This window comes from Mustela lutreola, chromosome 3, assembly GCF_030435805.1.
Source record: "Mustela lutreola isolate mMusLut2 chromosome 3, mMusLut2.pri, whole genome shotgun sequence".
In the NCBI taxonomy this organism is placed as follows: Eukaryota; Metazoa; Chordata; class Mammalia; order Carnivora; family Mustelidae; genus Mustela; species Mustela lutreola.
Window position 1 is genome coordinate 79,065,379 of NC_081292.1, and position 18,437 is coordinate 79,083,815.

Consider the following 18,437-nt stretch of genomic DNA (forward strand, 5'->3'; position numbering starts at 1 on the left):
AGTCTGCTTCTCCCTCTGTTGCTCCTCCTGCTTGTGCTCTCTCTCTTTCTCTCTGTCAAATACACAAATAACATCTTTAAATTTTTTTTTTTTTTTACATAAGGCTGTAATCAATTTTGAAGTGAATGTTGGCTAGAATTTATTTGTATATAGGCTTCCAGATTCTCATGAATCTTTCTTGCTCATTTAATGCTCACAGTATTTTGTCAGGTGCACTTCATGGAAAAGTGGTGTTGCACACCAACTTCTTGTATTGGCTGAAGGAGCGTTGTTTGTGGTATATGGAAAGTCACTCAAAAGCCCTTCCAGACAAGCTGGTCCAGAGGTCACAGACCAGAAGGGCTCATAAACAAAATTAAAATGTCTCCATCACATGGTTTATTCAATCAATTTAAATCACAGTGAGAAGCAAGGGAAAAGAGAAGTGCAAGTTAACACACTTAGGATAGGACACACTCTTGGAATACTGGGCATTCAGTGCTTATCTGCTGGGGCCAGGATAGGTTGCCAATGGGCCACTAAGTGAAACCTCATGAGTATTAAGTACTCATATGTATCTAGTATATCCTGCTAGCTGGGGGTTTTGGTAGTTCCTCTTGTATATTTACTATATTATGACTATTTAGTACCTAAGTGCCTCACAAATATTAGATATATCTTGGAAATTTCATCTATCTAGGTTTAAAACTCAAGGTCTATTTACTAACTACTTGTTTCATGTGTAACACACATTGTGCTTTCTGTTTATGTTCAATGAACTTGTTGCTGATCAGCTTCTTAATTTAAACCATCTTTTTAAAAAAATTATTTATTTTCAGAAAAACAGTATTCATTATTTTTTTACCACATCCAGTGCTCCATGCAATCCGTGCCCTCTATAATACCCACCACCTTTACCCCAACCTCCCACACCCCCACCACTTCAAACCCCTCAGATTGTTTTTCAGAGTCCATAGTCTCTCATGGTTCACCTCCCCTTCCAATTTACCCCAACTCCCTTCTCCTCTCTAACACCCCTTGTCCTCCACGATATTTGTTATGCTCCACAAATAAGTGAAACCCTATGATAATTGACTCTCTCTCCTTGACTTATTTCACTCAGCATAATCTCTTCCAGTCCCATCCATGTTGCTACAAAAGTTGGGTATTCATCCTTTCTGATGGAGGCATAATACTCCATAGTGTATATGGACCACATCTTCCTTATCCATTCATCCGTTGAAGGGCATCTTGGTTCTTTCCATAGTTTGGCGACCATCTTAAACGTTGTGCCTGTTTGACCAACTATAAATTTCTTCATCTGATGGAATTGAATATTCTCAAAGCAAATGTACATTACAGTTTGCAAAATGACAATTTCAGGAATCATTATTTATGTTCATTTTAAACAAAAGCAACACACCTGTGTAATTAATGTAGTTAACAGTTGCATCTAAGAATTGAGCCCAAGTGGAGTTTATGTTATTTTATGGATTGCTTTAGTCATCTGGGCTACACTGTTTAAAAGGATAGTCAGTGGCCACATATGCCTACTGAGTACTGCAGCTATGGCTGGACCAAACTGAGATGTGCTGTTAAGTGTAAAATATGCACTAAATTCAAAGACTTACTTTAGAAGAAAGAGCATAAAATAGCTTATTAATAATTTGTATATTAATTACACACTGAAATGATATTTTTATTATATTGAATTAATTAAACTATATAATTAAAATAATTTCAGCTATTTTATTTTTTGTACTTTAATGTGGGTTCTAGAATATTTAAAATTAATTTAATTTAAATTTAAAATCTAAAAAACATCACCATTTAATTACCTATTAGATTTTGAAATACACTCATTAAAATGGATTAAAAGCTTTTGCTGTTTATTTACTTATTTTTTTAAAAAAATTTTATTTAATTATTTGAGAGGGAAGGTGATCTAGAGAGAAGAAGCAGGGGGAGGAGCAAAAGCAGGGGGCCTCAGTCTCTGGGTTGGATCCCCAGACTCCAGGATCATGACTGGAGCCTAAGGCAGATGCTTAACTGACTGAACCACCCGGGCTCCCCCCAAAACTTTTATTGTTTATTTTTCCAGTCTTTTCTGGGTTACTGAGATGTCCAAATGAAGTTGTTTGCTCAAGGATGGCCATTCTCATGTGAAAAATCAGTTACAGAGATCTGGTTCGAATGACGGTATAGGAAAATCCTGAAGTCACCTCCTTCCATGGACAGACTGAATCTACAGTTACACATAAAAAAATTTCCTCTGAAAAAATATCCTAAAGCTAGCTGAGTGATTCCAACACATCTGGCACATGAAAAAAAATCCATATTCACATTTATCATGAGGACCATTAATAATTAATTAATAATGTATAGAATTGTGGAATCACTATGTTGTACACCTGAAACTAATGGAATTAGTTAGTGTACAATATTGAAGTAGGTAGGGGAGGCTAACTGACAATCTTACCATAAACTGTACCCCCCAGCACAGTGACCCACATTTGGGAGAAAACTCAAAACCTGAGCTTCTCCCCAAGGAGAATAGGATTTGAACACCTCAGGGGGCACGCTAACTTCTAAGACCTATAGCTGAGAGACAAGCTCCTAGAACATCAGGTTTAAAAACATACAGGGCCTGTGTCCACAAGACTCACAGGATCATAGGGAGCTGAGAAATGACTTCCAAAGGGCTCATCTGTTCCAGGGTGCAGCACAGAAACAGCTGAGGGATAGGTGCCCAGACTTTATTGCAGGAGGCTCATTTGCTTATCTTAAAGTTAAGTTCTCATCATAGGAAAAAGAATTTTTTAAGTACATACAGTGACAGATGTTACTATACTTATTGTGGTGATTATTTTGCAGTATATACAAATACCAAATCATTATGTTGTACACCAGAAACTAATATAATATTATATGCCAGTTATACCTCAATAAAATAAAAAACACAATGTTTGAGAAAAAAAACTAGCTAATAATTTTCAGATTATAAGCTAATGAGGGTCTCTTTAAGGTAAAGGCTCTGTGTTCTCAATTATTTCACATTCATCTAAATTTTTTTGCCTTCTCTTTAACTTCACCAATGTGCCCTTGCTCGATATAGAGAAAACGAATATAGATATAGAGAAACTAGAGGAAACATTTCCTCTAGTGAAGTTTGTTTGTAAGAATGATTTACCTAATTCTCCTTTTAGTGTACCTTCTTCATGCTCTGTGGCTTCAACCCCAGCTAAGAAGATGGTCAGTTATACTTTATGTGCCAGTATGTTAGGCATCCAGTGAGGTTAATTTAGGCTTCCTTTGATTTGTGTGCAAATGTCTTTTTTTCCCCCTTGCCTGGGACCTATCTTGAGGAAGGCAAAAAGAGAATTTAAAACTTGCCAAGTGGTGAGTAAATTTGGGAACCATAAAAGAACGGAAGAGGCTGCTCATAAGATTCTTGCTGATATAATCTGATATCAGGATTTCATTTTTGTCTGCCTCTCAGAAGGCATGACAAACATTGCCAGCTGAATCTATGAATTTCTTCCCAGCTTGGAAAGGAAGGCACACTCTGGATGAGATAGGCATTTAAAATGTGACCTTCCTTGCCCCCCCTTTTAAAAATTTCTTTTCAGTGTAACAGTATTCATTGTTTTTTGCCCCACACCAAGGGCTCCATGCAATATGTGCCCTCCCTAATCCCCACCACCTTGTTCCCTCAACCTCCCACTTCCCACCCATTCAAGACCCTCAGGTTGTTTTGCAGAGTCCATCGTCTCTCATGGTTCACCTCCCCTTCCAGTTTCCCTCAACTCCCTTCTCTATATCTCCCCATGTCCCCCATGTTATTTGTTATGCTCCACAAATAAGTGAAACCATATGATAATTGACTCTCTCTGCTTGACTTATTTCACTCAGCATAATCTCTTCCAGTCCCATCATTGTTGCTACAAAAGTTGGGTATTCATCCTTTCTGATGGAGGCATAATACTCCATATGTATATGGACCACATCTTCCTTATCCATTCATCCGTTGAAGGGTTCTTTCCACAGTTTGGCGACCGTGGCCATTGCTGCTATAAACATTGGGGTACAGATAGCCCTTCTTTTCACTACATCTGTATCTTTGGGGTAAATACCCAGTACTGCAATTGAAGGGTCATAGGGAAGCTCTATTTTTAATTTCTTGGGGAATCTCTGTTCTCCAAAGTGGCTGCACCAACTTGCATTACCACCAACAGTGTAGGAGGGTTCCCCTTTCTCCACATCCTCTCCACCACATGTTGTTTCCTGTCTTGCTAATTTTGTCCATTCTAACTGGTATAAGGTGGTATCTCAATGTGGTTTTCATTTGAATCTCCCTGATGGCTAGTGATGATGAACATTTTTTCATGAATAAAAAGAGAAAAAGATCACAACTAACACCAAGGAAGTAGAAACTATCATCAGAAGTTATTATCAACAGTTATATGCCAATAAGCTAAAAAACCTAGATGAAATGGATACATTCCTAGAAAACTATGAACTACCAAAATTGAACCAGGAAGAAATTGACAACCTGAATAGACCAATATCCTAGTAACAAGACTGAGGCAGTGATCAAAACCTTCCCAAAAAACAAGAGCCCAAGACCTGAACGATTCCCTGGGGAATTCTATCAAACTTTCAAAGAAGAAATAACACCTGTTCTCCTGAAGCTGTTTCAAAAAATTCATGCAGAAGAAAAACTTCCAGATTCTTTCAACGAAGCCAACATTATCCTGATCCCCAAACCAGGCAAAGACCCTACCAAAAAGGAGAATTTCAGACCAATATCACTGATGAATATGGATGTTAAGATTCTCAACAAGATCCTAGCAAACAGGATCCAACAGTACATTAAAAAGATTATCCACCATGACCAGGTGGGATTTATCCCTGGGTTACAAGGATGGTTCAACATTTGCAAATCAATCAATGTGATAGAACAAATCAATAAGAGAAGAGAAAAGAACCACATGGTCCTCTCAATTGATGCAGTAAAAAGCATTTGACAAAATCCAGCATCCGTTACTGATTAAAACACTTCAAAGTATAGGCATAGAGGGAAAATTCCTGAACTTCATAAAATCTATCTATGAAAGACCCACAGCAAATATCATTCTCAATGGGAAAAAGCTCACAGCCTTCCCATTGAGATCAGGAACACAACAAGGATGCCCACTCTCACCACTCTTGTTCAACCTAGTATTATAAGTCCTAGGAACAGCAATCAGACAACAAAGAGAAATAAAAGGTATCCAAATTGGCAATGAAGAAGTCAAACTCTCTCTCTTCGTAGATGACATGATACTTTACATGGAAAACCCAAAAGACTCCACCCCCAAACTACTAAAACTCATCCAGCAATTCAGTAACGTGGCAGGATATAAAGTCAATGTACAGAAATCAACAAGATATTTGCAAATGACAGTACAGACAAAAGGTTGATATCCAGGATCTATAAAGAACTCCTGAAACTCAACACACACACACACACACACACACACACACACACACACACACACAAAACAGATAATCATATGGAAGAATGGGCAGAAGATACGGACAGACACTTCTCCAATGAAGATATACAAATGGATTCTTTGCCTTTTTATCTTACTGTGCAAGTGATTGCCTTCACAGATCCTTTGCAGAAGGGCCAGGAGGGGAATGAGACCCACCCATTCCAAGGGGTGGAGGGATACAGTTAAAATTCTCCTAAGTTATTGCTTTATATCACCACTTGTAATTGAAAGCTGGTGCTGTCTGGCTTCCAGAGAGCTCTCAGTAAATGATAGGAGAAGTTAAATATTTACCTATGTGTCCTAGGCAGATCAGGTGGTCTCTAATAAAAACTGTCTAGATGCTCCTGAAACACGACATAGTCTGGGAATCCCTCCTCTCCCATCTCAAATCTTGGCTGCCATATCAAGGAAGAGGGTTAGTAGGAGATTCTGATCTGCAGGGCTGTTGTCAGCAAGGAGGTGTCCAGATCATGTTTGCTTTAAAGTGGGCAGAACTGGAACCAGAGGAATGGCAGTAGGAGCCTTGGAAACAATGTGGAAAAGTGTTCAATAGCAAATGGGAAAAATTGTGTAGCTGTGTTCTTAAATTTGAAGCCTGAGATCACATCCTCCAATAACTTGTCCTGTCTTCATTTCAAAGACCTTTCTAAATGAAGATTTGTCACTTTTCAAAAACTATATGAAGTGTTCCAAGTGGTTATGCAGGAACAGTGAAGGGGACATTTGTTGTCTTTCATGTTGTCTTCTAAAAACCAATGGCTTTGTTTGTTTGTTTGTTTCTTTCTTTCTTTTTTTCCTTTTGGAATGTTGCTAGCTTTATTTTATTTTTTTTACTTTTTTAAAAATTTATTTTTAGTGTAACAGTATTCATTGTTTTTGCATCACACGCAGTGCTCCTTGCAATCCGTGCCCTCTATAATGCCCACCACCTGCTGCCCCTTCAAACCCCTCAGATTGTTTTTCAGAGTCCATAGTCTCTCATGGTTCACTTCCCCTTCTGATTTCCCTCAACTCCCTTCTCCTCTCTAACTCCCCTTGTCCTCCATGCTATTTGTTATACTCCACAAATAAGTGTAACCATATGATAATTGACTGTCTCTGTTTGACTTATTTCACTAAACATAAGCTCTTCCAGTCCCGTCTATGTTGCTACAGAAGTTGGGTATTCATCCTTTCTGATGGAGGCATAATACTCCATAGTGTATATTGACCACATCTTTCTTATCCATTCGTCCGTTGAAGGGCACTTTGGTTCTTTCCACAGTTTGGCGATTGTGGCCATTGCTGCTATAAACATTGGGGTACAGATGGCCCTTCTTTTTACGACATCTGTATCTTTGGGGTAAATACCCAGGAGTGCAATGGCAGGGTCATAGGGAAGCTCTATTTTTAATTTCTTGAGGAATCTTCACACTGTTCTCCAACGTGGCTGTACCAACTTGCATTCCCACCAACAGTGTAGGAGGGTTCCCCTTTCTCCACATCCCCTCCACCACATTTTGTTTCCTGTCTTGCTAATTTTGTCCATTCTAACTGGTGTAAGGTGGAATCTCAATGTGGTTTTAATTTGCATCTCCCTGATGACTAGTGATGATGAGCATTTTTTCATGTGTCTGATAGACATTTGTATGTCTTCATTGGAGAAGTGTCTGTTCATACCTTCTGCCCATTTTTCTATATGATTATCTGTTGTGTGTGTGTGTTGAGTTTGAGGAGTTCTTTATAGATCCTGGATATCAACCTTTTGTCTGTACTGTCATTTGAAAATATCTTCTCCCATTCCGTGGGTTGCCTCTTTGTTTTCTTGACTGTTTCCTTTGCTGTGCAGAAGCTTTTGATTTTGATGCAGTCCCAAAAGTTCATTTTCGCTTTAGTTTCCTTTGCTTTTGGAGACATTTCATGACAGAAGTTGCTGTGGCTGATATCGAAGAGATTACTGCCTATGTTCTCCTCTAGGATTCTGATGGATTCCTGTCTCACGTTGAGGTCTTTTATCTATTTTGAGTTTATCTTTGTGTACAGTGTAAGAGAATGGTCGAGTTTCATTCTTCTACATATAGCTGTCCAGTTTTCCCAGCACAATTTATTGAAGAGACTGTCCTTTTTCCACTATATTTTTTTTTCCTGTTTTGTCGAAGATTATTTGACCGTAGAGTTGAGGGTCCATATATGGGCTCCCTACTCTGTTCCACTGGTCTATGTGTCTGTTTTTATGCCAGTACCATGCTGTGTTGGTGATCACAGCTTTGTAGTAAAGCTTGAAATCAGGTAACATGATGCCCCCAGTTTTATTTTTGTTTTTCAACATTTCCTTAGCGATTCAAGGTCTCTTCTGATTCCATACAAATTTTAGGATTATTTGCTCCAGCTCTTTGAAAAATACTGGTAGAATTTTGATTGGAATGGCATTAAAAGTATAGATTGTCTCTAGGCAGTAGAGACATGTCCACAATGTTTATTCTTCCGATCCAAGAGCATGGAATGGTCTTCCATCTTTTTGTGTCTTCTTCAATTTCTTTCATGAGTGTTCTGTAGTTCCTTGAGTACAGATCCTTTACCTCTTTGGTTAGGTTTATTCCCAGGTATCTTATGGTTCTTCGTGCTATAGTAAGTGGAATCGATTCTTTAATTTCCCTTTCTGTATTTTCATTGTTAGTGTATAAGAAAGCCATTGATTTCTGTACATTGACTTTGTATCCTGCCACGTTACTGAATTGCTGGATGAGTTTGGGGGTGGAGTCTTTTGGGTTTTCCATGTAAAGTATCATGTCATCTACAAAGAGAGAGAGTTTGACTCTCAAGTCAAACACCTGGAAGCTAAAGACTACCTTGCTTAAGAATGCTTGGATCAACCAGGAGATCAAAGAAGAACTGAAACAATTTATGGAAACCAATGAGAATGAAGACACTTCATTCCAAAGCTTATGGGATACAGCAAAGGTGGTCCTTTAGGGGTAATACATAACCATCCAAGCCTCCCCCTCCAAAATTGAAAATTCCAGAACACACCAGCAGTCTCTACACCTTAAAGAACTGGAGAATCAACAACAAATCAAATCACTCCACACATAAGAAGGGAAATAATCAGGATTAGAGCTGAGATCAACGAGGTAGAAACCAGAGATACAGTAGAACGTATCAATAAAACTAGAAGCTGGTTTTTTGAAAGAATCAATAATATCAATAAGCCATTGGCCATACTAATCCAAAAGAAAAGAGAGAAAGCTCAAATTCACAAAATTATGAATGAAAAAGGAGAGGTCACAACTAACACCAAGGAAGTAGGAACAATCGTCAAAAGTTATTATCAACAGTTATATGCCAATAAGCTAAGCAACCTAGATGAAATGGATGCATTCCTGGAAAACTATAAACTCCCAAAATTGAATCAGGAAGAAATTGACAATCAAAATAGACCGTTATCTAGTAACAATATTGAAGCAGTGATCAAAAATCTCCCAAAAAACAAGAGCCCAGGACCTGACCAATTCCCTAGGGAATTCTACCAAACTTTCAAAGAAGAAATAACACCTATTCTCCTGAAGCTGTCTAAAAAAATTGGAGCAGAAGGAAAATTTCCAGACTCTTTCTATGAAGCCAGCATTACCCCAATCCCCAAACCAGGCAAAGACCCTACCAAAAAGGAGAATTTCAGGCCAATATCACTGATGAATATGGATGCTAATATTCTCAACAAGATCCTAGCAAACAGGATCCAACAGTACATTAAAAAGATTATCCACCATGACCAGGTGGGATTCATTCCTGGGCTACAAAGATGGTTCAACATTCGCAAATCAATGTTATAGAACAAATTAATAAGAAAAGAGAGAAGAACCACATGGTCCTCTCAATTGATGCTGAAAAAGCATTTGGCATAATCCAGCATCCGTTCCTGATTAAAATGCTTCAAAGTATAGGGATAGAGGGAAAATTCCTGAACTTCATAAAATCTATCTATGAAAGACCCACAGCAAATATCATCCTCAATGGGAAAAAGCTTGCAGCCTTCCCGTTGATATCAGGATCACGACAAGGATGCCCACTCTCACCACTCTTGTTCAACCTAGTATTATAAGTCCTAGGAACAGCAATCAGACAACAAAGAGAAATAAAAGGTATCCAAATTGGCAATGAAGAAATGGCTTTGTTTCTAATTGTTTCTTTCTCTCTTTGTGTGTGTGTGTGTGTGTGTGTGTGTGTGTATGTGCTTTCATACTGTCACCCCCCCACTATAAAAGGACATCAGATGACCTGTCTGTTTTTTAAATCATCCTTCAAACAGCAAAACCCTGTGGCTCGAGTGTTTCTAGTTTGGGATGAAATAAAAAAAAGTCAATTTCTTATTTGCACATAGTATCTTGACACATTAATAAAACAATCCAGAATGACTAATCATAATATTTTCGAGTCACAAATTATCTATCCCATAGCAGTAGTCATTAATGCCAAATGAAAATGAGAGCTAAACAGTGATGTTAGCCATAATGCTATTGTAGAGTTCCTCAGGGATATACATTATACTTTAATAAAACAATAACTTGGGAGAATTTTGTTATTGCAGTGAATTTTGGCATAGTATTATTGCTTTAGAGGAAACTCAATTCTGAAAATGTTATTTCCCAGTCACACATCTGAAAATATGTTGAAACTTGTTACTTTTAATCTCAAATTTGGTAATCAACTTTTAATTATTATCATTATTAGACTTTTCCCCCAAGCTTGTCCTTTATATGTACCTCTGTGTCTCCGGCCCTTGGGAGTCAACTTCCCTGTTAATTTCTTTTTTTTTCCCCATAAAGATTTTATTTATTTATTTGAGAAAGAGAGAGCACAAGGTGGGGGAGTGATAGAGGGAGAGGAAGAAGCAGACTCCCCACTGAGCAAGAAGCCCGAAGAAGGGTTCCAGCTTGAGACTCTAGATCATGACCAGAGCAGAAGGCAGACACTTAACCGACTGAGTTACCTTGGCACCCCTTCCCTGTTAATTTCCTTTTTATTTATTTATTTATTTATTTATTATCTATCTATTTATTTATTTAAATTCTATCTTATTTTTTTCAGTGTTCCAAGATTTATTGTTTATGCACCACACCCAGTGCTCCATGCAATACATGCCCTGTTAATTTCTAAAGAAAATAATTTACTCCTCATCTTACGTGACTGCAGCAAGTTTAGTACCATCCCAAACAGGGTTTCTGAACGTCTGAGTTGTGGTGTGGCTTTTTCCTTGGTTGTTACTTTTCCCCCTATAGATTCCGGTGACTTCTAGTTGTTTGCCTTCCATCTTTGGCCACTAATGGTGTCACTGTCTCTGTGAATCTCTCCATCCATTGTATCCCCATCCCAGGTGCTGAATTGGTCCCATCCCCTTAGTCCACAAGACAAAGCAAATGAGTACAGGGATAGTGTTGAGTCTAGAAGATGACACAGTGGGAGTATAACCCAGAGCAGGAGATTGTTCACACCTCTCTGTCCTCATAGTCATGGCCTGCACCCTCAGAATCTTTCTCTATCTGCCCCCTTTTCCCTTTGAATGCCTCCTCTGGGTAGCAGGGATGGGGTATATCTCCTAATCATACCTTTCCTCCTCATAGAAGACTTGGTTGCCAACTCCCAGATTATACATCTGTCAGTGGGAAACCCAAATAGTCTTACCTCATATTCATCCCTATAGAGATGGATTTCACCACAACAGAGGTTAACCTTTTCCATATTTAAACAGAATTAAATGAACATAGTTGAAAGCTTGTACATTTGTATTACTTCACCAAACTTTAGGATCTGCTTATACCTATATGAACAAAATTGATCATAGAAGTATTCCCTCTCAGGATAAAGATAAAGTCTCCCCAGAGAAAGATTTTAGCTACTAACCTGGATGCATAAATGACTGGAGTCTTTTTTAAAATTTTTAATTTTTAAATTAACATATAAGCTATTACTTGCTTCAGCAGTACAGGTCTGTGTATCATCAGTCTTACACAATTCACAGCACTCACTATAGCACATACCATCCCCAATGTCCATAACCCAGCCACCCTATCTAAATGACTAGAGTATTAAAAACAGCACAGTTTGTGTGGTTATCTATTTATCAAAGCTTAAATAGTTAATACAAATTAAATTCATATAATTGACATAAAATATTAATGATTAAATGTAATGATTTTGATTTGATTTGATTTTTTTAACTGAAGTGTAATTGACACATGCTGTTACATTACTTTCAGGTGTATAACACTGATTCAACATCTCTATGTGTCATACTGTGCTCACCACAAGTGTAGCTACCATCTGTCACCATACAACACTATTACAATACCATTGACTATATTCCCTGTGCTGTACCTTTCATCTTTATGACTTATTCATTCCATAGCTGGAAGCTTGTACCTCTCACTTTCTTTTACCCATTTTCCTATTCCCTCAACCCCCTTCCCTCTGACAGCCAACAGATTTTTGCTCTGTTTATAAGTCTGTTTCTGTTTTTCTCCTTTTGTTTGTTGGTTTTAGATTCCACATATAAGTAAATCATATGGTATTTGTCTTTCTCTGAGCACAATGCCCTTCAGTCTATTCCTGTTGTCACAAATGGCAGGATCTCATTCTCTTTTATGGCTGAGTAATATTCCATTGTATATATGTTACGTCACATCTTCTTTATCCATTCATTTTTTGAATAAACAAAAGGTTTTATTTGTCTCACATAATGTTCAGAGGTGGGAAGTCCAGAGCAGATGACATAACTCAACACTTGAGCCACACCAATGCCTACTTCTACATTCCTAGTGTATTGTCTTATGGTTGCTAGGTGTCTGAAAATCTCTTCCCAGAGCCACAGGAGGAGAAACCAAAACTGGAAAGGGAGGAGGGTGGAGGTGGCACCAGTGGAATTTTATTCTTGAGCCAGTTTCAATAGTTCTGATTGTATTTCTATATCACAATATCATTGTTGTGTGACAAATCACTTTGAAATTAAGTGTCTGAAAACAACAACCACATGTAATTGCTCATGGGTTTAATGGGTCAGCTTTGAAATTCTGCTAATCTAAGTCACAGATGGTGGGTCTTGTTTGGGCACACTCATATGTCTGCATCCACCAGTGGCTCAGGATGATGGCCAACCTTGGATGACTTGGGATGGACCCTCTTACATGTCTGGCATTGTCAGGCTGTCAGCTGGAAAGATGGGGGATGCATCCCATCATCTAGCAGGATAGCCTAGGCTTGTTCACATGATAGCTGGTACAGGCTTCTGAAAGAGTGGGTAGAAATATGCAAGGGCTCTTAAGACTCAGGCCCAGACCTGGTACAGTGTTACTACTTCTATTGACCTAAAGTCACGAGGTCAGCTCAGAGTCAATGTGGAGAAACAGGCGCCATCACTTTTTTTTCCATAATGTTTTGGATTTTTCTTTTATTGAGGCATAAGCAACATAAAATATATTAGTTTCAGGTATAAGATAGTAATGATTTAACAATTACAGCAAAAACACTAGATATGAATCAAAAAGCTAGCTACAGTTGACATTTTTTAAGAAATACTTGAAGATATGTGAAAGGAGGTAGTACAGTGTGATGTTCAGAGTATAGACTGGCTGGGTTGAAATCCTGGCTATATCAATGATTAGTTTCATAATTTTGGAAATATGACCTATTTCTCTGAGCTTCAGATCCTTCATCAGAAGTGATGATGATGCTGTTGTTGATGATGATAATAACAAAACTGTCTCAGGTCTTGGGAGGCTTAAATGAGATTGTCCAAGGAGAGCCCATAGCACACTGCCAGGTATGTAGCTCCTATCATAATGCATCTGAAGAGTTGTTAACCCCACATTTCAGAACACCTAGTCCTTGACTTCTTCCAGGAATACATTCTAGTTGACAGTCATATGCTTCTTTATATCACCAGTGGACAACTTTCCAAGTTTTGGAGTTTTAATCTTTCATTTGATGAGCAGATTTTTCCTTGGCTTGAAGATTTTTTGAGCCACTTTTAATAATTCTATTTCCTTGTCTTTACAGGACACATAGTGAATTTTTTAGGGGAGAAATGTAAGCTGTGGTCAGTGTCAACCCTATTTTATTTGTCTATCTAAAGCCTCCATTTTCTTGCTCTAAACTACGAATCATCTCACTACTAGAACCTCATCTTTTTCATCAACAACCTAAAACTTGACTTTCTTTTGGAGGCTATTTCTAAAGAAACCAAATCTCTCTTCACAAGAGTTGCACAGTCTGTGATTTAAAGAGCAACAGGCCAACACTGAGGTGTACTTATCAGTCAAGTCCATGTTCCTCACTAGCTGAGTGAATCCCACTCATAGCAGTTTAAATCCATGCTTCAAGAAAGATAACATTTCTGGTTTTGGATGCACAAGAAACTTTGTTGGTAGTTAAAGCTGCAAATCTGGTTAAGTGAAAGACCATTAGGGTTTTCTTTTTTTTTTCGGTGTATAAAATTTATATGAGAGTAAAAGTAGTATAATTTGCATTTTCTCTGGTCACTTAGCATGTTCTCAGAATCTTTGTGGGAGAAATATACGTGTGTGTGTGTGTGTGTGTGTGTGTGTGTGTATGTGTGTGTGTGTATACACATTTATATGTGCATAATGTACTTGCCCACACACATGGGGGGTAGAGAGAGAGAGTTATTATTTTAATGAATTGGCTTGTATGATTGTGGGGGCTGGCAAGCTCAAAACCTAGAGGTTGGCTAGAGACTCAGGTATCAGCCAATGTTACAGTCTTGAGTCCAAAGGCTAGAAACTTAGATGGAATTTCTATGTTGAGTCTGGAGATAGAATTTCTTTTTCCTTGGGGAACATCAATCTTTTCTCTTAAAACCTCCAGCTGATTAGATGAGACCCACTCACGTTATGGAAGATAATCTGCTTTACTCAACATCTACTGATTTAAATGTTAATCATGTTTTAAAATGTACCTTTAGAACAACAACTAGATTGGTGTTTGATAGAACAAGTGGGCACTGTAGCCTAGCCAAGTTGCTATTTCAAATTAACCATCACAGTGATCTTCCTGCCTCTGTCAAAAGCACTTGGGTCAGACTTTTGCTTGGGATCTGGTGTTCCAAAGAAACAAGGGCCATTGGGATTTCTTCTTGGTGAAGGCAGTAGTAGGGCAATGCCACTGTCAAGGTAGACAGAGTAGGGAATTCCAGCAGAGCCTGGTGTTGGGGATAGCAACTGGGAAGGCAGTGGCAGTGGGGAGGTCTCTGCAGGCAGAGTCCATGGCATAAATTTTGGGCTGTTTGCTTGTCTCTGTAACTTTAGCCACTGGTTTGCCAACCTCTGAGAGATACCTTGAACAACTCAGTATCATTTACTAAATTCCTCTGGCTTAGGCAAAGTTCATTTCTATAATTTCCAACTGATTCAGGAGGTCCTAAAAAAGTGAGCATGGAAATTATTCATGATGTATTAAACTTGTTTTCTTTGGGAATCTGGTGCATCGGAAAAGGGAGGCATTTCAGGGGTTGAGGAGGAACCTGTACATGGATACAGAAGAGTAGGCTGAGGGAAGTGCAGCTGGGGGAACCAGGCAGACAGGGTGAATGAGGCGATAGGGCAGACAGCCCAGGCCACTGGGAATGATTTATAAGTGAAATGTAAAGGCAGGAATCTAATCTTTGCTTAGCCTAGTACATAAGAATTTTATATCCTCTTATTCTTTTCTTTTAGGACAGATTACCTCCTACATTGAGAATCATTAGGGCCAATTTAATGTTAAAACCTGTTTAACTATTAGGGCCTGCTTAGCTAGAGTGACTCCATATTGCCTAGGTAGCCATATTATTGTTTACATCCAAGGACTTCATTCCAGGAATAAATGCCCCAGTAGTTCCTGGTATCAGTTCCAGGTATCGATTCCGGGAGTAAAAACCCTAACAATAGAAGCCACGTACTTGAGGACTGCTGTTATAATCTATAAAACCAGCCTGTGAGAGGGGGTGGGAGTCAAGGTGGTGGAGAAGTAGCAGGCTGAGACGACATCAGGTAGCAGGAGATCAGCTAGATAGCTTATCTAACCATTACAAACATCTACAAATCCAACAGAAAATCGAAGAGAAGAAGGGAAACAATTCTAGAAACAGAAAATCGATCATTTTTTGAAAGGTAGGACCTGCAGAGAAGTGATTCCAAAGTGACAGGAGATAGACCGCGGGGGGAGGGGCCAGCTCCCTGCAAGTGGCGGAGCAATGGAGCACAAAATCAGGACTTTTAAAAGTCTGCTCCATGGAGGGATATGCTCCAGAGGCTAAACTGTAGGGGAAGCCCACGTGGGGGCAGCGTAACCGCAGGTCCTGGGGGGGTCACAGAGGATCTAGGGGTGTCTGAGTGTTGCAGAGCTCACAGGTATTAGATCGGGGAAGCCGGCAACAGTAACAAAGCCAAGGAGTGAGCTCTCAACTCGGGCTTCCCTTGAAACAGTCACAGGCTGGGTGAGCTCGGAGCACAGACAGAGGCAACCGAGACAGAAGCGACCAGGTGCTTTTCTCCAAGTGTGAGCGATTGAGCACTTTTCCCCAAGTGCAGCCAGAGACCAGGGAGACAGGGATGGTTGGGTGCTTTTCTCTGAGGGCACACTGAGAAGAGGGACCCTGAGCTCTCGGCTCCTCCGGGCCAGAGATTGGGAGGCTGCCATCTTCATTCCAGTCCTCTGGAGCTCTACAGAAAGTGCTCAGGGAACAAAAGCTCCCGAAAGCAAACCTGAGCAGATTACTTAGCCTGGCCCCTGGTAAGGGTGATGCAATTCTGCCAGGGCAAAGACACTTGAGAATCACTACAACAGGTCCCTCCCCCAGAAGATCAACAAGAAACCCAGCCAAGACCAACTTCACTCACCAAGGAAAACAGCGGAATTCCAGAGGAGGAGAAAGCAAATCTTATCTGTACAAAATGACAAGGCAGAAAAACTCACCACAAAAAAAGAACAAGAGGCAGTAATGAGGCTGGGGACCTGATCAATACAGACATTGCTAATATGACATATCTAGAATTCAGAATGATGATTCTCAAGGTTCTAGCCAGGCTTGAAAAAGGCATAGAAGATATTAGAGAAATGCTCTCTGGAGAGATAAAAGAACTATTTTCTGGAGAAATAAAAGAACTAAAATCTAACCAAGTTGAAATAAAAAAAGCTATTAATGAGGTGCAATAAAAAATGGAAGCTCTTAATGCTAGGATAAATGAGGCAGAAGAAAGAATAAGTGACATAGAAGACCAAATGACAGAGAATAAAGAAGCTGAGCAAAAGAGAGACAAACCAATACTGGACCACAAGGAGAGAATTTGAGAGATAAGTGACACCATAAGATGACACAATATTAGAATAATTGGGATTCCAGAAGAAGAAAGAGAGAGGGGAGCAGAAGGTATATTGGAGAGTATTATTGTAGAGAATTTCCCTAATATGGCAAAGGGAACAAACATCAAAATTCAGGAGATGCTAAGAACGCCCCTCAAAATCAATAAAAATAGGTCAACACCTCATCACCTGATAGTAAATTTTGTTTAAAAGATTTTATTTATTTATTTGACAGACATAGATCACAAGTAGGCAGAGAGGCAGGCAGAGAGAGAGAGGAGAAAGCAGGCTCCCCACTGAGCAGAGAGCCCAATGTGGGGCTCAATCCCAGGACGCCAAAGACAGAGGCCCTAACCCAGTGAGCCACCCAGGTGCCCCACCTGATAGTAAAATTTACAAGTCTTAGTCACAAAGAGAAAATCCTGAAAGCAGCCCAGGAAAAGAAGTTTGTAACATACAAGGGTAAAAACATTAGATTGGCAGTGGACCTATCCACAGAGACCTGGCAGGCCAGAAAAAACTGGCAAAATATATTCAGAGCACTAAACGAGAAAAACATGCAGCCAAGAATACTATATCCAGCTAGGCTATCACTGAAAATAGAAGGAGAGATAAAAAGCTTCCAGGACAAACAAAAACTGAAAGAATTTGCAAACACCAAACCAGCTCTACAGGAAATATTGAAAGGGGTCCTCTAAGTAAAGAGCGACCTTAAAAGTACTAGATCAGAAAGAAACAGAGACAATATACACCTTACAGGCAATACAATGGCATTGAATTCATATCTCTCAATAGTTACCCTGAATGTTAATGGGCTAAATGCCCCAATCAAAAGACACAGGTTATCAGAATGGATAAGAAAGCAAAACCCATCGATATGCTGCCTACAAGAAACTCATTTGAGACCCAAAGACACCTTCAGATTTAAAGTGAGGGGGTAGAAAACAATGTACCATGCTAATGGACATCAAAAGAAAGCTGGGGTGGCAATCCTTATATCAGATCAATTAGATTTTAAGCCAAAGACTATAATAAGAGATGAGGAAGGACACTATATCATACTCAAAGGGTCTGTCCAACAAGAAGACCTAACCATTTTAAATATCTATGCTCCTAACATGGGAGCAGCCAACTATATAAACCAATTAATAACAAAATCAAATAAATACATCGACAATAATATAATAATAGTAGGGGACTTTAACACTCCCCTCACTGAAATGGACAGATCATCTAAGCAAAAGATCAACAAGGAAATAAAGGCCTTAAATGACACACTGGACCAGATGAACATCACAGATGTATTCAGAACATTCCATCCCAAAGCAACAGAATATCCATTCTTCTCTAGTGCACAAGGAACATTCTCCAGAATAGAACACATCCTGGGTCATAAATCAGGTCTCAACTGGTATCAAAAGATTGGGATCATTCCCTGCATATTTTCAGACTGCAATGCTCTGAAGCTAGAACTCTATCACAAGAGGAAATTTGGAAAGAACCCAAATACGTGGAGACTAAACAGCATCCTTCTAAAAAATGAGTGGGTCAATCAGGAAACTAAAGAAGAATTGAAAAAAATTCATG